This window comes from Nelumbo nucifera, chromosome 3, assembly GCF_055504915.1.
Source record: "Nelumbo nucifera cultivar China Antique chromosome 3, China Antique-T2T, whole genome shotgun sequence".
Taxonomy (NCBI): domain Eukaryota; kingdom Viridiplantae; phylum Streptophyta; class Magnoliopsida; order Proteales; family Nelumbonaceae; genus Nelumbo; species Nelumbo nucifera.
This window is the reverse complement of record NC_142651.1, coordinates 81246802-81262383: the sequence shown is the minus strand read 5'-3', so window position 1 is coordinate 81262383 and position 15582 is coordinate 81246802.

Sequence of the window (15582 nt, the reverse complement as noted above, 5' to 3'; positions counted from 1 at the left end):
TAGCTGACTAATTAATCTTGATTTGCAGGTTTGTAAGGAATTTCCGAGCTCTTTATTAGTTATTTGTAGCCATTTGAATGGTTTAGCTTTCGTTTGGAATCCAACCAAATACATCTTTCACAAATTTTAAGCATTTACTCAAATAGGCAATCTAAATTAAATGAAAAAAAAAAATGAAACTCAACAAACAACAAGCATAAGAGATGCAAGTGAGCCTACCCTGATTTGGGATGGTTCTGAGTCCGTCATACGAAACCAATTAATTGATCAGTTAGGGACGGGTATAGCCTGTCCTGAGTCAGACTTATAGAGGTGCAAGTGAGGTTTCCGACTTGAAGAATTTATACAACTCCCAACCTAGTCCATTCAAATTTTAACAAATGTTCAACTTGAGCCTACCCTAATGAAGAAACAGACCCAAAGTCTCAGTTTAGGAGTATAAATACAAATATGTAGAGTGTAAAATCTTATATTTTATATCTATTTGTATTTGTACTTTTTTCAAATTGAGCCTAAAGTGAAAAATTAAGGTTGCATTTGGAAACAATGCAAATAAGTGTAAATACAAATCTGCAGAGTGTAAAACAGTTCATATAAATTGTAAAAGTTGGATTAGTTTTACATGATAAATTTATCTTATTGCCAAATAGAGCCTACCCTAATGGATGTAAACACGAATTCCAATAAAGCATATGCCTTTTTTATCAAAAGACCAATTGAATGGAAATTTACTTCTTTTATTAATGTACTTTTATCAATATAAATCTGCATTGAAAAATGTATTTTCTGTTATTTGTCAATGCAAAAATGTAATGTTGCCAAACATAAACAAAAGTGAACCAGAGTACAAATTTACCCGAGATTTACACTCCATTTGCATCATTTTCAAACACAGCCTAAAGAATAAATTAAATATTTGCATCAATAAAAAAAGAGTGAATTAGATATGTGATATTAAAGAAGGCCATCTAACTTTCAACTATAATCACACAGAGACCTTTGGCTTTGAGTAATGTTTCTTCTTTTCTATAGAGTTGGTGTCGAAACATTCTTCTTTTCCTTAGAGTTGGTGTCAAAACATTCTTCTTTTGGGCTTAGATTAACATTCAGTAATCATATTCATTTGAGCTGTTCTATAAATATTTAAAACCACTGTTCTACCTTTCTATCCGAAAAAGCACTATTCCACCTACTTAATTAGAATCAGTCAAATGGATTGTTAGTTGACATGATGGTCAAGCCTATAAATCTAGGGCGTTTGGTATAATAGTGTTGCATTTACATTCCGGTTTATGCTCCACATAAACTCTGCATAGTCAATTTGACCTTTAGGCTGTGTTTAATGCAAATAAATTTGCATTGACGCAAAACCGGCTATGGCAGTGTAAATGATTTGAACGTAAATTTCGACCTATTTTTGTTTTAAATTTTAACTTATTTTGTTTGATTATAATAGAAATGAAGTAAATTAAAACATGAAGGAGAATAAAGTAAAATCCAAAACAAAATAAATATTCGCATTTTTTTACCATTGCACTCCCATGCATTTGTATTAGTACAAATAAATTTACATTGCAACCAAACACAGCCTAATAAAAATAATATTTGGTAGAGCGATTTCAACTAGAAGTGGGAACAACATGCTTGCATTAGGTTTTGTAGAATCCAAATAGGAGCATCGAAACTGCTGTTAACATGCACTTGTGTAGGAGAGGCAACGGGGAGGGGACAAGGTTATCCCCACCCCGTCTCCATCCCCGCTAACGGGCACAAGGTTATCCCCCATCCTCGTGGGGATTCTCACTCCTTGTGATTTTTTTATAATGTCAACCATTTTTTTTTATTTTTTTTTTTATTTAAAAAAATAAAAATAAAATAATTGAAAATTACATTCATATTAGAAAAGATTCAACCATATTATTTTTAAAATATTAATATATAGGCGCATGTATAGATATATACATATATAAATGTATGTGTATATATATACATATATTAGCGGGGGTCAAGGTCCCCACAGGGGGGGAGTGCTCCCCTCGTTTTTGCCCCATCCCCATCCCTACGAGGAAAGATCGCCCCCATCCCCGGCCCATTCGGGGTGGATCCCCACGGGGATCAAGGAAATGGGGAAAATTGCCATCCCTATTTCCGTGTATTGCAGGTTATGTAATCAATCACAAATGAACCTACCAATATTCCATGCACTAACATGTGGGTTTCATGTAGAGGTGTAAATCGGGCTGTATCAGGCACGAACTTGGATCAGCTCGACACGATGGTGTGCGAGTCGTTCCAGGCCCGACACGACCATACGGGCTGTGATAGGCCTAGGATTTTAGGTCCACATGCCGTGCCGCCCGCGGCCCGCGAGCTGACATAGTCCAGCCCGCAGCCCGGCCCAACACGACCTATATATATATTTTATATATATTATAATTAATAAAATAAATATTTTTTTTTATTTTAATATACTAATTTATTTAATTATTGCATATATAAGCAATTTTATGCACACAATTCATATAAAATTAAAATTTTAAGTTTTTTTTGTCAATTTTTTAAATAAGTAACTTTGGCCTGATACACGTTCCAACCCGGCCTAAAGCTCGGCCCACGGGCCAGCCCGACCCGTGGCACGACATGGCACAGCACGGGCCCACATGGGTCGGGGCCGTGAGCAATGTTGGGCCGACCCCCAAAATTTTCTCCGAAGAGAGCGGCACGGCCCGCACTTTACACCTCTATGTACGTTCCACTATATTCACCAGTGATCAGTTATATACCCCATAATTCACCGTGGTGCAAGCAACAAATCCCAAGTGTCCAAAAAGTATTCTGTTAACTTGTCCTACATGACAACTAGGACTTGTTTGTTTTTACTTGCCTTGGTAAGTATATTTATCAGGGCAAGTATTTCCCACGTAAAACTTACCCGGAGAAACAAGTTTCCAGCATTCTTGTACACTACCGGTTATCTGAGTAAGAAGGAGAGAGAGCGCTTATGGGCTTCAACAAAGGTGTGGGTAAATTATTTTCCCACCTTGCAGGATATCAGTTACTCGCGTAATTGATAATGTTAAGTATCATCATTTCCATGAAACCCAATATAGCGGTAAATGAACAAGGGTATTGTGGTCAACTTATTGGTTGACCAACTTACCCCGCTAAATAATGGAAAATGAGCGGGTACTAATGGTATCTAAATTTTTGAAATATCTTAATACCATCATGCTCCCGATTTCTACCCTAAATACCATCACCATTGGTCGAAATGCTAATGGCTTCAAATCGACCCGCCAGGGCCTGCAGCCTGATCTCATACGACTCTCATCCGGTGCGTTCATCTTCACCTACCCACAGTACGCTCAAGTATAAATAATAGGTAACTGCCCCTTAAAGGGAGTTGGAAAAGAGAAACTCCAACATCACTCACTCATTTACTCCCTGCACCAACCTTGTCTTCTTAGCATTAATTCAAGGTGATCCGATGCATCTGAGGACTCTCTCCAAGTGCTCTCATGCACCCTCACCTACTCTACACCTCGTACTAACTTGAGCGTCGGAGCCTCTGCCTCGGGTATCCACCCCGAGACCTCTAACACTCCCTGTCTTGCAGTATCTTTGGTCACCACGGTCTTTGCCTCAACTTCCAATCCTCAAAAGGAATACTTCGCCTCAGCTTGCGATTCTCAACTTCAGTCAATCTTTTTCAAGGCCCCGTGGTCCTCGGCCAACACTTGGAACCTGAAGAGTGAATTTACTTCATAGCCCCCGGCCAATTCGCGTGGCAACAATTGGCGCCATCTATGGGAACTTGTCGCTAAGACGACACCCACTTTAGGATAAAAAGTAATAATACTCTAAACCCAAACCCCCCTAGAGCTCGAAAGTCATGGTGAGGAGAGCCAGGAATAATCAGAACCTGCTCACCTACGAGCAATTTCAGGCCATCCACGATCGTTTGGACCGCCTCACCCAACGAATGGAGGAAGTTTGCCCTCGAGCAAGAGGTGTCAGAAGATCATTGCCCCACTAGGGTGTCAGAAGATCAGGACCAACACGAGAACGTCGAGCCACCAGCCCTCGACCACGGTAATCCGCTAGCCGAACCATCGGAATCGGGCAATAACCGCCTCCCGGACTCACCTCGAAGGAATATATGTCCTCCTAGCTGAAGGGAATGCGAGCCCGCCCAATCCAAAGACAATCATCAATCTTCAGAGCAGCACCACCGCCGCCATAGGGAGGCCCCCCGGGATGATGGCGGGGACCTCGGCCGCTCTGGAGTTCGCTCCCTAAGAGAGAGGCGACGTCACCCCACCCCACCTCTTGTCTTAGATCTTAGGGATGTTTTGAAAGATAGTCGCGCCAGCAGAGGAGCGTGCAATCCTGTCTCGGAGTATTCGGGAGTCTGGGCCGACACCCACTGGGTCCGCGAAAACATAAACGGGGCCCATGCCCGTATTGACCTTGGGCTTGCCGAGTTGCGAGCCGAAATTGGGGCCATCAAGGACGAGCTCCACCAGGTTAAGGAGCGCGCGATGTATTCACCACGAAAATCATCTTGGAGACTCTTCCCTCACACTTCAAGGCTCCCACACTGGAAGCGTACGACAAAAGCACTGACCCCGATGACCACCTAGAGGGTTTCACAGCGCTCATGATAGTATACGGCTACTCCGATGCCATAACGTGCCGGACCTTCCAGGCCATCCTCAGGAGGGTCGCTCGCCGCTGGTTCTCCAGCCTTCCTCCTCGATCAATCAGCTCGTGGGAGCAATTTATAACCTTGTTCCTCGCCCGCTTCATCAGCAGTAGACGATGCCAGAAGAGCGTAGTCTCTCTGATGTCACAAAAACAGGATCAGATCTTAGGGATGTTTTGAAAGATAGTCGCGCCAGCAGAGGAGCGTTTAATCCTGTCTCGAAGTATTCGGGAATCTGAGCCGACACCCACCGGGTCCGCGAAAACATAAACGGGGCCCATGCCTGTATTGACCTTGGGCTTGTCGAGTTGCGAGCCAAGATTGGGGCCGTCAAGGACGAGCTCCACCAGGTTAAGGAGCGCGCGATGCATTCACCACGGAAATCATCTCGGAGACTCTTCCCCCACACTTCAAGGCTCCCACACTGGAAGCATACGATGGAAGCACTGACCCCGATGACCACCTAGAGGGTTTCACAGTGCTCATGATAGTATACGGCTACTCCGACGCCTTAACGTGCCGGACCTTCCAGGCCACCCTCAAGAGGGTCGCTCATTGCCGGTTCTCCAGCCTTCCTCCTCGATCAATCAGCTCGTGGGAGCAATTTATAACCTTGTTCCTCACCTGCTTCATCAGCAGTAGACGATGCCAAAAGAGCGTAGTCTCTGATATCGCAAAAATAGGAGCCGGGTGAAAGCCTACGTCTTATATTGACCGCTTTAAGAGAGGAGCTCGAAGTTCGAGACCTCGACCCTATGGTCTCCATGCATGTAGCCATCAATGAACTACGCCCCAGCTCGTCTCTCAAGTGCTCGGTCACTAAGACCCGTCGAAGACTAAACTCGAATTCCTCAAAAAGGCCCAAAAATACATCACGGCCGAAGAGGCTTCGGCCGGGGACAACGAAGAAAGGGTAGCCGAGATCCACGACAGGCCCTCGGAGAAGAAGAGGAAAGGTGGGGACCAGTGCCACCCCGACAACCATGGTGACAAAGACAACAAGAAGCCACCAACTCTGACCTTGGTCTACATGGACTACACGCCACTCAACTCCACCCGCACCCAGATACTGATGCAGATCGGGGAAGAGAAGTTTGTAAAGTGGCCAATAAAGCTGAAGCAGAACCCTACAAAGTACTGCAAGTACCACCGTGGGACCAGGCAAGACACCGATGACTGCTACAATCTAAAGAATGAAATAGAGTCCCTCATCCGTCGCGGGCACCTCAAGCATTTCGTCGGAGGAGAGGCCGGTGCCTCATCATCCCAGCAGCAACAGCAACACCAGCAAGTGGTAGGCGTCATCGACGTCATCGCCGTGGGCATGGCCTCAGCTCGAAAAGCCTATGCCTGGCAGCTTAACATCTAGGAGCCTGCCCCGAAGAAGAAAAAGTACCTGGAGGCTCCACAGAGACCGAGCTATCCACATGCCCTCATCTTCACCGACGAGGACTTAGAGGGCGTTACTGTCCCCCACGACGATGCCCTCATGGTCACAACCATCATATCCAATTTTATGGTGAAGAAGATCGTGGTGGATAGTGGTTCGTGAGCTGATATCCTTTTTTACAAAGCCCTCTCCAAATTGGCAAGCACCTCGGATGTGGCCCTCGGCCACATTGTACACGTGGAAAGATTGGCCCGACCCTCCATAGAGAACATCCAAATCCTCCCCATAGAGTCCAAACTGTCTTGGATGGAACCTATCTGCAACTTCCTACTAACGGGAAGGCTACCCGACGACAGGAACGAAGCCCGAAGACTCTGATGATGGGAAAGCTATCGACAACTTCCTATTATATATAATAGGAACTTCCTATTATATATATAATAAAATATCGAAGAACGCCTTACCTCGGCCAAATGGTACAGGCCCTTGTTGTAAATGGACTTGGGGTCGTTTTGCAGAAGGCAGTAGCGATCCCTCAACAGGATGGATCCGCTAACCAGCTCTTGGCTTATCCCCTCTTCACGAATGGAGTCCCCCTCTCGGAGTTGCCATTGTGGGCGGAAGGTCTTCCCAGCCCCTTCAGTTCTCTCGGGGACCCCCTGTACTGATGGAGGGGCTAATGAAGGACCAGATGGGCGTTCCCCAGGCATAGATCTCCGCACCACCTCCTCGGCCTACCTGTCAGTGTTGGCAAGCTTCCACGGGGGCTCCTCCCTCGGCGTGTCTACAGTGGGCCTCTTCCTACCCGCCTCAGGCCCATCCATGGGCCTCTTCGGCGCCTATACCCCAGTGGTGGGCTTCTTCGGCGCCTCCCTTGTCTTCTTCTGTGCCACCACCGGTTGCTTCCCCTTGGCGGGAACCTGGGGATCTCCCCCCTTCACCTGGGCAAGGGGCAGCTTCATCGCCGGGCCTCTTTGGTGTTTACCCTCCGACTTTCTTCTCGACCTGCTTCGCCCGGGCATTCTCCAACAAATGTTGTTTGGTGCCCATTGGCACTTATGCAAAATAGCAAAGGAAAACAATCAGTACATTAGTGAAAAAGAAAAGAATGTGAAGACGCACTAACCACAGAACCTCTCCTACAGTGGGGGGCTAGGTTAATCCCAGCGAAGACTAGGGGGACCTCCTCCTCCACCAACGGTTTTGCCTGGAATGTCCCCATCACAAGCAGGTGAGCTACAGTTGCAACCTCTTCGTCTCATAGCAATGGGGGACATCTCTCGAAGACGACCGGTCTAGACCGTCGAATTGGAAAAGCTAGGAACTGGTTAGGTGACTGGTTCCGTTTTTTCGCCAAAATCGCTACCGGTCAGGTGACCTAGGTGGTTGAACCGTTCAACGGTTTTGGTCATTTTTTATGTTTTATTATTTTATTTTTCTGTCAGAACGGGACGATCGTCGACCCAGGAACCGGAGCCCTGACTGGTACGTTCACCGAGTTGGTTTTAAAATCCTTGTAAAATAATAAATAATAAAATATATATTTATCCAATTAAATGTTATTACTTTTTCCATGGTTTTCAAAACTAGACCGGATCGGACGGAAGGACCGGAAAAACCGAAAGCGTTGATTTAGTCAGCAAATCGCTGACCTAGTCGGTTGAACTGTTTGAACCGTTCAACGGTTTTGACCATTTTTTATTTTTTTACCAGAGTGGGCTGATCGTTCGGTTCGAATGATCAACCCATTCAACCCAGGAACTAGACCCTTAACCAGTTTGTTCTTCGAGTCGATTTTAAAAACCTTAACTTTTTCATGCAAACTCAAATAGCATGATATATGCAACGATAAATATTAGATGCGAAGTATGAGATAATTCCTCATCCCATACAATAGGGTAGCATGGTTTAATCCACGAGATAAACCTGTGGGCGATAAATTACCCCGTGGTGTGGACCAATTCACAAGATAGTGTGGATTGGTCGACACCATGAACCAACCCAATGCCCTAAGCAATCGTGGTGTAGACCAAAGTTCAATATATCATGGATGTTCCATGAAACCAAACACCACCTAAATCCATGAACATTAATTTTAAAAGTATAAAAAACCTATATTTTTAAAATTGACCTGAAAAAAATAAATTGGTATTTTGAGATGGTAAATAAGCAATTCAACATTGGGTCAAATAGGTCAAGTCATGATGTAATAATTAAATACTAAAATTTTAAATAGATAAAAACGTAAAAAAAATAAAGAACGCTTATAAAAAATTTGGACACAAGTTTTGAAATTGGTCCCTGTGAGGGCAGAAATTGTTATTTGAATACAACTATACAGTTGAACTAACCCTGAGTGGCCAGAAACTTATATGGTGAGGTGCTCGAAGTTAAGGCTTATTTTATGGCCAGAAATGATGAAAAGAGAGTCACCACCATTAACCTCGCAGAAGCCTAGGTGGTCTGGGAAACCCACAATTTGCTAACTCCCCTATTATTATTGAGGGTTTGATTCTCTTTTGATCATTTCTTGTCGAATAGGAAGTCTGGAACCCCTTGGAGATTGAAGACCATCATTGATGAATGTTACAATTGCTGAAAGAGTTGCTGGAATTCCCAACCAAGCTGCGGACTAGGCAGTTCGAGAAACTCTCCTCTCCTGTGGACACCACCTTGCATTTTTACTCTTTTAACAATCCTATTTAATTGCTTTTTATTTGTAGAGAAAATGCTGGAGGCGGAGCTACCTCCGTTGTGTCTCCTATTTTCTACCCAAAAATATACAAAAGTTATTTACAGTTTAGGCTAAGGAGTATAAATACAAATATATACACAAAATGTATAATTTTGCACTTTACATATTTGCATTTATGCTCCTTTCAAACTGAGCCTTAATTTATTAATGAGGTGAGGAAGCTTACATAACCTAGGATAGCCAATAGTATACACATCCGTGGAATAAAGCTGATAAGCAATGTCCCTGGGCAGTTGGGCTATCAAAAAATAAGTGCATGAGAAGTTGATTAAAAGCTGTATTTGTTATGTTAGTTTGTTAGCACTAGCATTGGGCATTGTGTGTCAAATTCAAATGTTAAAACTTGCGTTAAATGTATAAGTAATAGGGGTGTCAATGGACTGGGTTAGATGGTCCAATAAGACATATTGAATTGAATCAGTCCAGACTTAAATGGTCTAATTGGATCGATTTGAACTAATATCTGGTCCATTGACGGAAGATAAGAGTAGGGGTGTCGATGGATTAAGTTTGAGTAGGTTGCAATTTGAAATAAACCAATTTGAAAAGGTTGGACGGTGCAATAAGACATTGAATTGGTCCAATCCAATTCAAAACATTTATCAGATTGGATTAGACCCAGTCCATCTGTAATGGACCTTATATTGGACTAGATCTGGTTGGACCAATATCCGATCCATTGACAGCTCTAGAAGTAATAAATGAGAAAAATTAATGTGAGAGAGAGAGGGGGGGATTGATTGATGAGAAAGATTAACAAATTTGAACGAGAGAGCGAAGTAATTAATGAGAGAGTCGAGAGCAGAGTGGGGTTAATCATTAGTTAAAGCATGAGAGAGGGATTATTTATTTAAATAATGAGAGAGGAATTAATTAATGAGAAAGATTAATAAATTTGAATGAAAGGGTGGAGTAATTTTGAAAAATCTTAAATATAGGAATTAATAGGGAGAGAGAGGGGAGTGGGGTTGATTATTAATACATTTAGAGCAAGGTTTTTTAAATCGGACCGAACAGGGAACCATTGGGTTCCAGTTGTTGGGTTGAACGGTTTGATTGTCTAGTTTGAACGGACAGTCTGTTTTAATAGAAAAAAGTTAAAAAAAATAAAAAATGGCCAAAAACTGTTGTTTGGGTCAATGATTCAATAGTTTGATTGTTCGGGTCAGTGGTTCACTGACCAAATCAATGGTTTTTGACCAAAAGGCGGTTTGGGGGTAAAACAGAACTGATCAAGTGATTGGTTCTCAGTTTTTTCAGTCTCACCATCTAGTTTGATCCACTTTTGAAAACCGTGATTTAGAGTATTGATAGGGGTACAAATGGATCAGATCATGATCCGATTCGAAGTTCGATCCTATTTTGTTGGAATAGGATATCTCCATTTTGGACCTTCGGATTAGATCGGATTGGACTAGATAATAAGATCTAGGGGTGCAAATGGATCGGATCATGATATGATCGGATTTGAGCTTTGATCCTAGTTGGTTGAATTCAGATCACCCCTAGTTGGATCTTCGGATCAGATTTGGGCCACCCCTATCCGATCTGAGAAGATCTGATCTGATCTGATGTGTTATATATTTATAATATAAAATATATATAATACATATATATATTTTTTGATTGTATTTTTATAAATATGTTATATTATTTATTTCTTTTATAAAAACATGTATATATATGATGAAAATAATTAAAAAATACTTGTATTTTTTATATTTATTCACGTTAGCTGCATGCCACGCGGATAAGCCCGACTACGGATAAGGGTTGGAAGACAACTCTGCCGAGGAGTAGGACTCTACCCTGGTAACCTCGACGGAGAGCTCTATCTTGATTATCTCGGAACTCTAATCCGACCAGGAGACGAAACCCTGACTATAAAAAGGTGCTCCATGCTCAAGGTAAGGGAGCCCAACTTCTAGCACCCACACCCTTACTTTGCTCGGACCAGCACCCTCATTGCTCAGCCTGATCATTCATCGCCCTCTCACTAACTTGAGCGTCGGAGTACCCACCCGGGGATAGCGCGACACCATCCTTGTAAGCTCAGTACCGCCCAGTCAGCAAGGATTATCAGGCTGCTCTCCTCACTTCGTGCACTACCTTCGATTAAGCAGCATCAGATTGGCATCGTTTGTGGGAATGCACAAAAAGCCTTCCTGAAAAATCCTTTGCTGTGCAGCCTCAAAGTCAATCAAGATGCCTAAAAACCAGTCCGAACAATCAGTAGGTCATTCCCCATCTCGGGAGAACCGACATCATACCTCTTTGCATTAGGAAGCCCCACCGCCCTTGGCCGCAGTGCACCCAGCACAGTTCCAAGCTATGCAAGAGAAGGTCAACAATATCTTTGAGTTCATGCAAGCGTTGGGGTTTCCGCGCCGCCCAACCGAGCTGTCCCCCCTCATGCCCCAACGCGCACGAAGGACGATCCTCGGGCCAAGGACCGAAAAGTACGTCGGTCAGATGTGAGGTGAAAGTGGTCCGAGCGAGAAAGGCGGGACACAACCCGAAGGCCCGCCACTACCGCCCACTCCCGCAAGTAGGATCACCACAAGCAGACATGCCAGTCAGCTCGGGTCCCCGCTAGAGAGAGGCTCGACAAGAGGACGCCACCCTTCATGGTCTCCATTGCCGAGTCAAGCTTAGTGAAGGACTGCCCTATGCGACCTAAGAAGGAGAAGGCCACCCACACTGCGGCCCCAGACGACAGAGATGCCGAGCTCAAAGAGCTCCGGCAACGTTTAGAAAAATTAGAACGCACTTAGACCCATAAGAGCATGACACTCATTGTGGACCAGCTAGCACGGGCTGCTGCGCATACCGTCAAGGAGTTGCCCTTTGTCCAAGACATCATGGACGAGATACCCTTGGAGAAGTTAGCCTTAGCCCTTGTCACAACCACCAGAAAGCTCAGACCCTACATCTAGGCCCACAACATCTAGGTACTTATCGACCAACCCCTTAAGTACATAATATAGAGGCTAGAAGTATCTGGCCGCCTAGTGAAGTGAAGCGTGGAGCTAAGTGAGTTCGACATTGAGTACGCACCCCGACCAGCGATCAAATCCCAATCCCTAGCAGACTTCATCATCGCAGAATGTACATTCACCACTGAGGAACCCACCCCACTACCTCCAGTATGGACTCTGCATGTAGATGGCTCGTCAAACCAGTAGGGCAGCAATGCCGGTCTCATCCTCCACAGCTCAGACGATGTAGTGTTGGAACATGCCCTCAGGTTCGATTTCAAGGCGTCCAACAACGAGGCCGAGTATGAGGCCCTGATTTCCGAGCTCCACCTTGCCTTGGACCTCGGGACCTGAAGAATCGAGGCCTTCAATGACCCGCAGCTAGTGGTCAACCAAATCCACGGCTAGTTCGAGGCTCGGACCCCCTCCATGGAGGGTTATCTACAAAAGGTGCAGGATCTCATTTAGTAGATCCCTCGAGGCGAGAACACCAGAGCCGACGCCCTTTCGACTTTAGCCAGCTCGCCGCAGACAGACCTTGACTCAACTGTCCGACTGGATACACTAGCCCAGCCGAGCATCGCACCAAAGGCCCTTCTCGTCCTCCCAATATAGCACGACCCATCTTAGATGGACCCCATAACCGAGTATCTTCGAGAAGGCACTCTCCCAGAAGACAGAGCAAAAAAGAAGAAGCTCCAACATAGAGCAGCCCAGTACTGCCTTATACAGGGCCAGCTCTACCACCATTCCCACACACTCCCATACCTAAAGCGTCTCCCCCCAACTGAAGCAGACTACTTCCTTTGGGAGATACATGAGGACAATTGCGGAGATCACCCTGGCGCGTGCACATTAGCCCATAAGGCACTCTGGTAGGGCTACTTCTGGCCAACGATGAAACAGGACGCCGCCCAATTAGTTCGAAAGTGCGACAGTTGCCAACGACACTCCAATCTCCATCACCAGCCTGTAGCCCCCCTGAAGCCGATACACCAGCCTGTGGCTGTTCGCCCAATGGGGAATGGACATCCTCGGCTCCTTCCCCACTGCGATTGCACAGAAGAAATTCCTTCTCGTAGCAATGAACTAATTCACGAAGTGGGTGGAAGCCAAAGCCTTGGCACGCATCACTGCCCATAATGCCCGAGACTTCTTCTGGCAAGCTATTGTCTGCCGCTTCGGCATCCCTCATGTGCACATCATGGACAATTGGACACAGTTCACCGACAAGAAGTTCGAGGCCCTCTGTGCCAACCTAAAGATCGATCATCGGACTACCGTAGTGCACTGACCCCAGAGTAACGGGCAGACCAAGGTAACCAACCGAACCTTACTACATGGCCTGGAAACACGCCTGGACCAAGCCAAGGGAAGGTGGTTAAGGAGCTGCCGAGCATACTTTGGGCATACAGGACGACCCCGCAGACTGCCATCGGAGAGAGCCCTTTTAGCCTGACCTACAAGGCCAAAGCCATAGTCCCCGTGGAGATAGGTCCCCCAACTATCCGAACTAAGCTATTCAACGAGGGGCAGAATGACGAAGATCTACGCGCGGAGTTGGACCTAGTAAAAGAAGCCCAAGACCGAGCACATGTAAGAATGACCGCACAACAGCAATGAATGGCAAAGCACTATGACTCCAAACTCAGAAGACGTGAATTCAAGACAAGCGACTTCGTCCTACGTAGAGCCACAATCCCTGCGTCCGGAGAAGGCAAGCTCAAACCATACTAGGAATGGTCGTACAGAGTCACCAGGGTCCTCGGACATAGTACTTATAGACTTGAAGACCTCGAAGGTCGACCGATACCGAGGAGTTGGAACTCGGGAAATCTCAGGATGTACTACCAGTAGATCTACAAGCAATAAAAGTTTCCTTTCCTTCAAGCTACATCTCTGACCTCCAGACACATACATGCTCACCGCACACACTACACATGCACAGGCCAAGCCATACTACCGACAAAGATGACTCTGTCGATCCCAAAATGGCTGATCCCATAACGCACTGTTCGATAGCGTATCGCCGACTAAGCTACGCAACTCAGCTAACCACGGTTGAGCCTAAATGTGGAGAAAGAATGCCCCCGCCCATCAAGGCCTGAGGGCGGTCGTGGAACTCTGCACAACTACTGGCTTAAAGAATGACCTAGCTAGGAAACGGCTAGCTTGAGAAGGGCCCCAAAGGCTCTCGAGACTAGAAACTGAGCATACCATGGCTGAGAGCTCGAGAACTGAAAGATCTCGGACAACTACACCTCGGTCAATAGAAAACTAGGGACCCCGAGAAATAGCCTGGCTCAGCCCACATAGTAGCCCGATCGGCCATGCCTCGGCTAACAAAAGAAACCGAAAGATCCTAGACAACTACACCTCGGTCAGCAGAAGATTGGGGACACCGAGGCATAGCCCGGCTCGCCCCGTGCAATAGCTCGGCCGGCCATGCCTCGACTAGCATAAGAAAAGTGCACGAGGATACCCGAGGCATAGCCCGGCTCGGCTTGCGCAATAACCCGACCAGCGAAAGAAAATTGTACAAGTAATAAGGCGCCGAGGCATAGCTCGGATCGACACACACAATAGCCCGACGGGGCATGCTTCGGCTGAAAAAAGAAAAATACACAAGTAAAAATAGCAACAACATCAAGATGCATATATATAGTCAACACAAAGAAGAGTTGGTATTCAACTTAAGATGGTCCATTACATCGTTTAAGTTTCAACATACCGAGCAAATACAAAAAAAAAAAGAGCACAACAAAGACAGAAAAAGAATAACTTGGAAGAAATAGCCGCTCAATCCTTGGTGGCAGAGTCGACAGCCTCGTCCCCAGCCTCTTCATTGGCTTCCTTGACAGAACCCTGCTGAGTATCCGGATTGCAAACTCCCCAGCCCTGCGATTCCTCGGCCAGCTCCAGGTGGCGTTAAAGGATCCTTTGGCGGAAGATGTTGAATCCAACTGCGAAGGAAGCCTTGATGTACTCATCCATGTGTAGTTGCATCTCCTCCGACACCTTATACTGATTGACTGCCTACTCGGTAGCCTCCTGCTTCAGCCTCTTCCGCTCCGCCTTTATCTCAGAGATCTCCTGCCTCAGTTCGTAGACAACGCTGGCTAGCTTGGCCAGCTGCGCCTTAAGCTCGACCACCTCTCTCACTAGTGCGGCCGACCTTTCTCCTGCAGCCTGAAGCTCAACCAATTCTGCCTTCTAGCGTAGATATTCAGAGTGCTCCCGCTTGTACATTGATCGAAGATCCCGCAGGTGATCGACCAATGTAACCGCCATACAAGCATTCTGCAAAAGAGAATGATAAGTATATGCCCAAAAAAAAAGAACACAAGGGATAAGAAAGAAAGGAACTCACCTGGGCAGCAGACCGTAGAAGCGCACACTCCAAGGCTCCGCTACCGACCCCAACTAATGCCTGAGCCATCAACATAGTCATAATCCCTCACAACAACTGCTCTGGAACCCTAGGCATCTCCAAGTCATCGTCAACACGAACCGACCACCGCGGCATGTGTAGGCCCGAGCTGCTACCACCCATTTCCGTCCCCGACTCACTCATAGGACGACGAACCCCTTCAGGGTCAACCACGACAACATCGTCCTCCTCGGCCTCATGCTACCGAACTCTCGTATGCCGACGAGCCACCTTATCCGCGGATCATGGCAGGTCTGCTGCCTCGGGCCTAGCCTCCGGCTGCATACCAGCTCGCCCCTACCTCTGTCGAAGCGCCCTCATCCG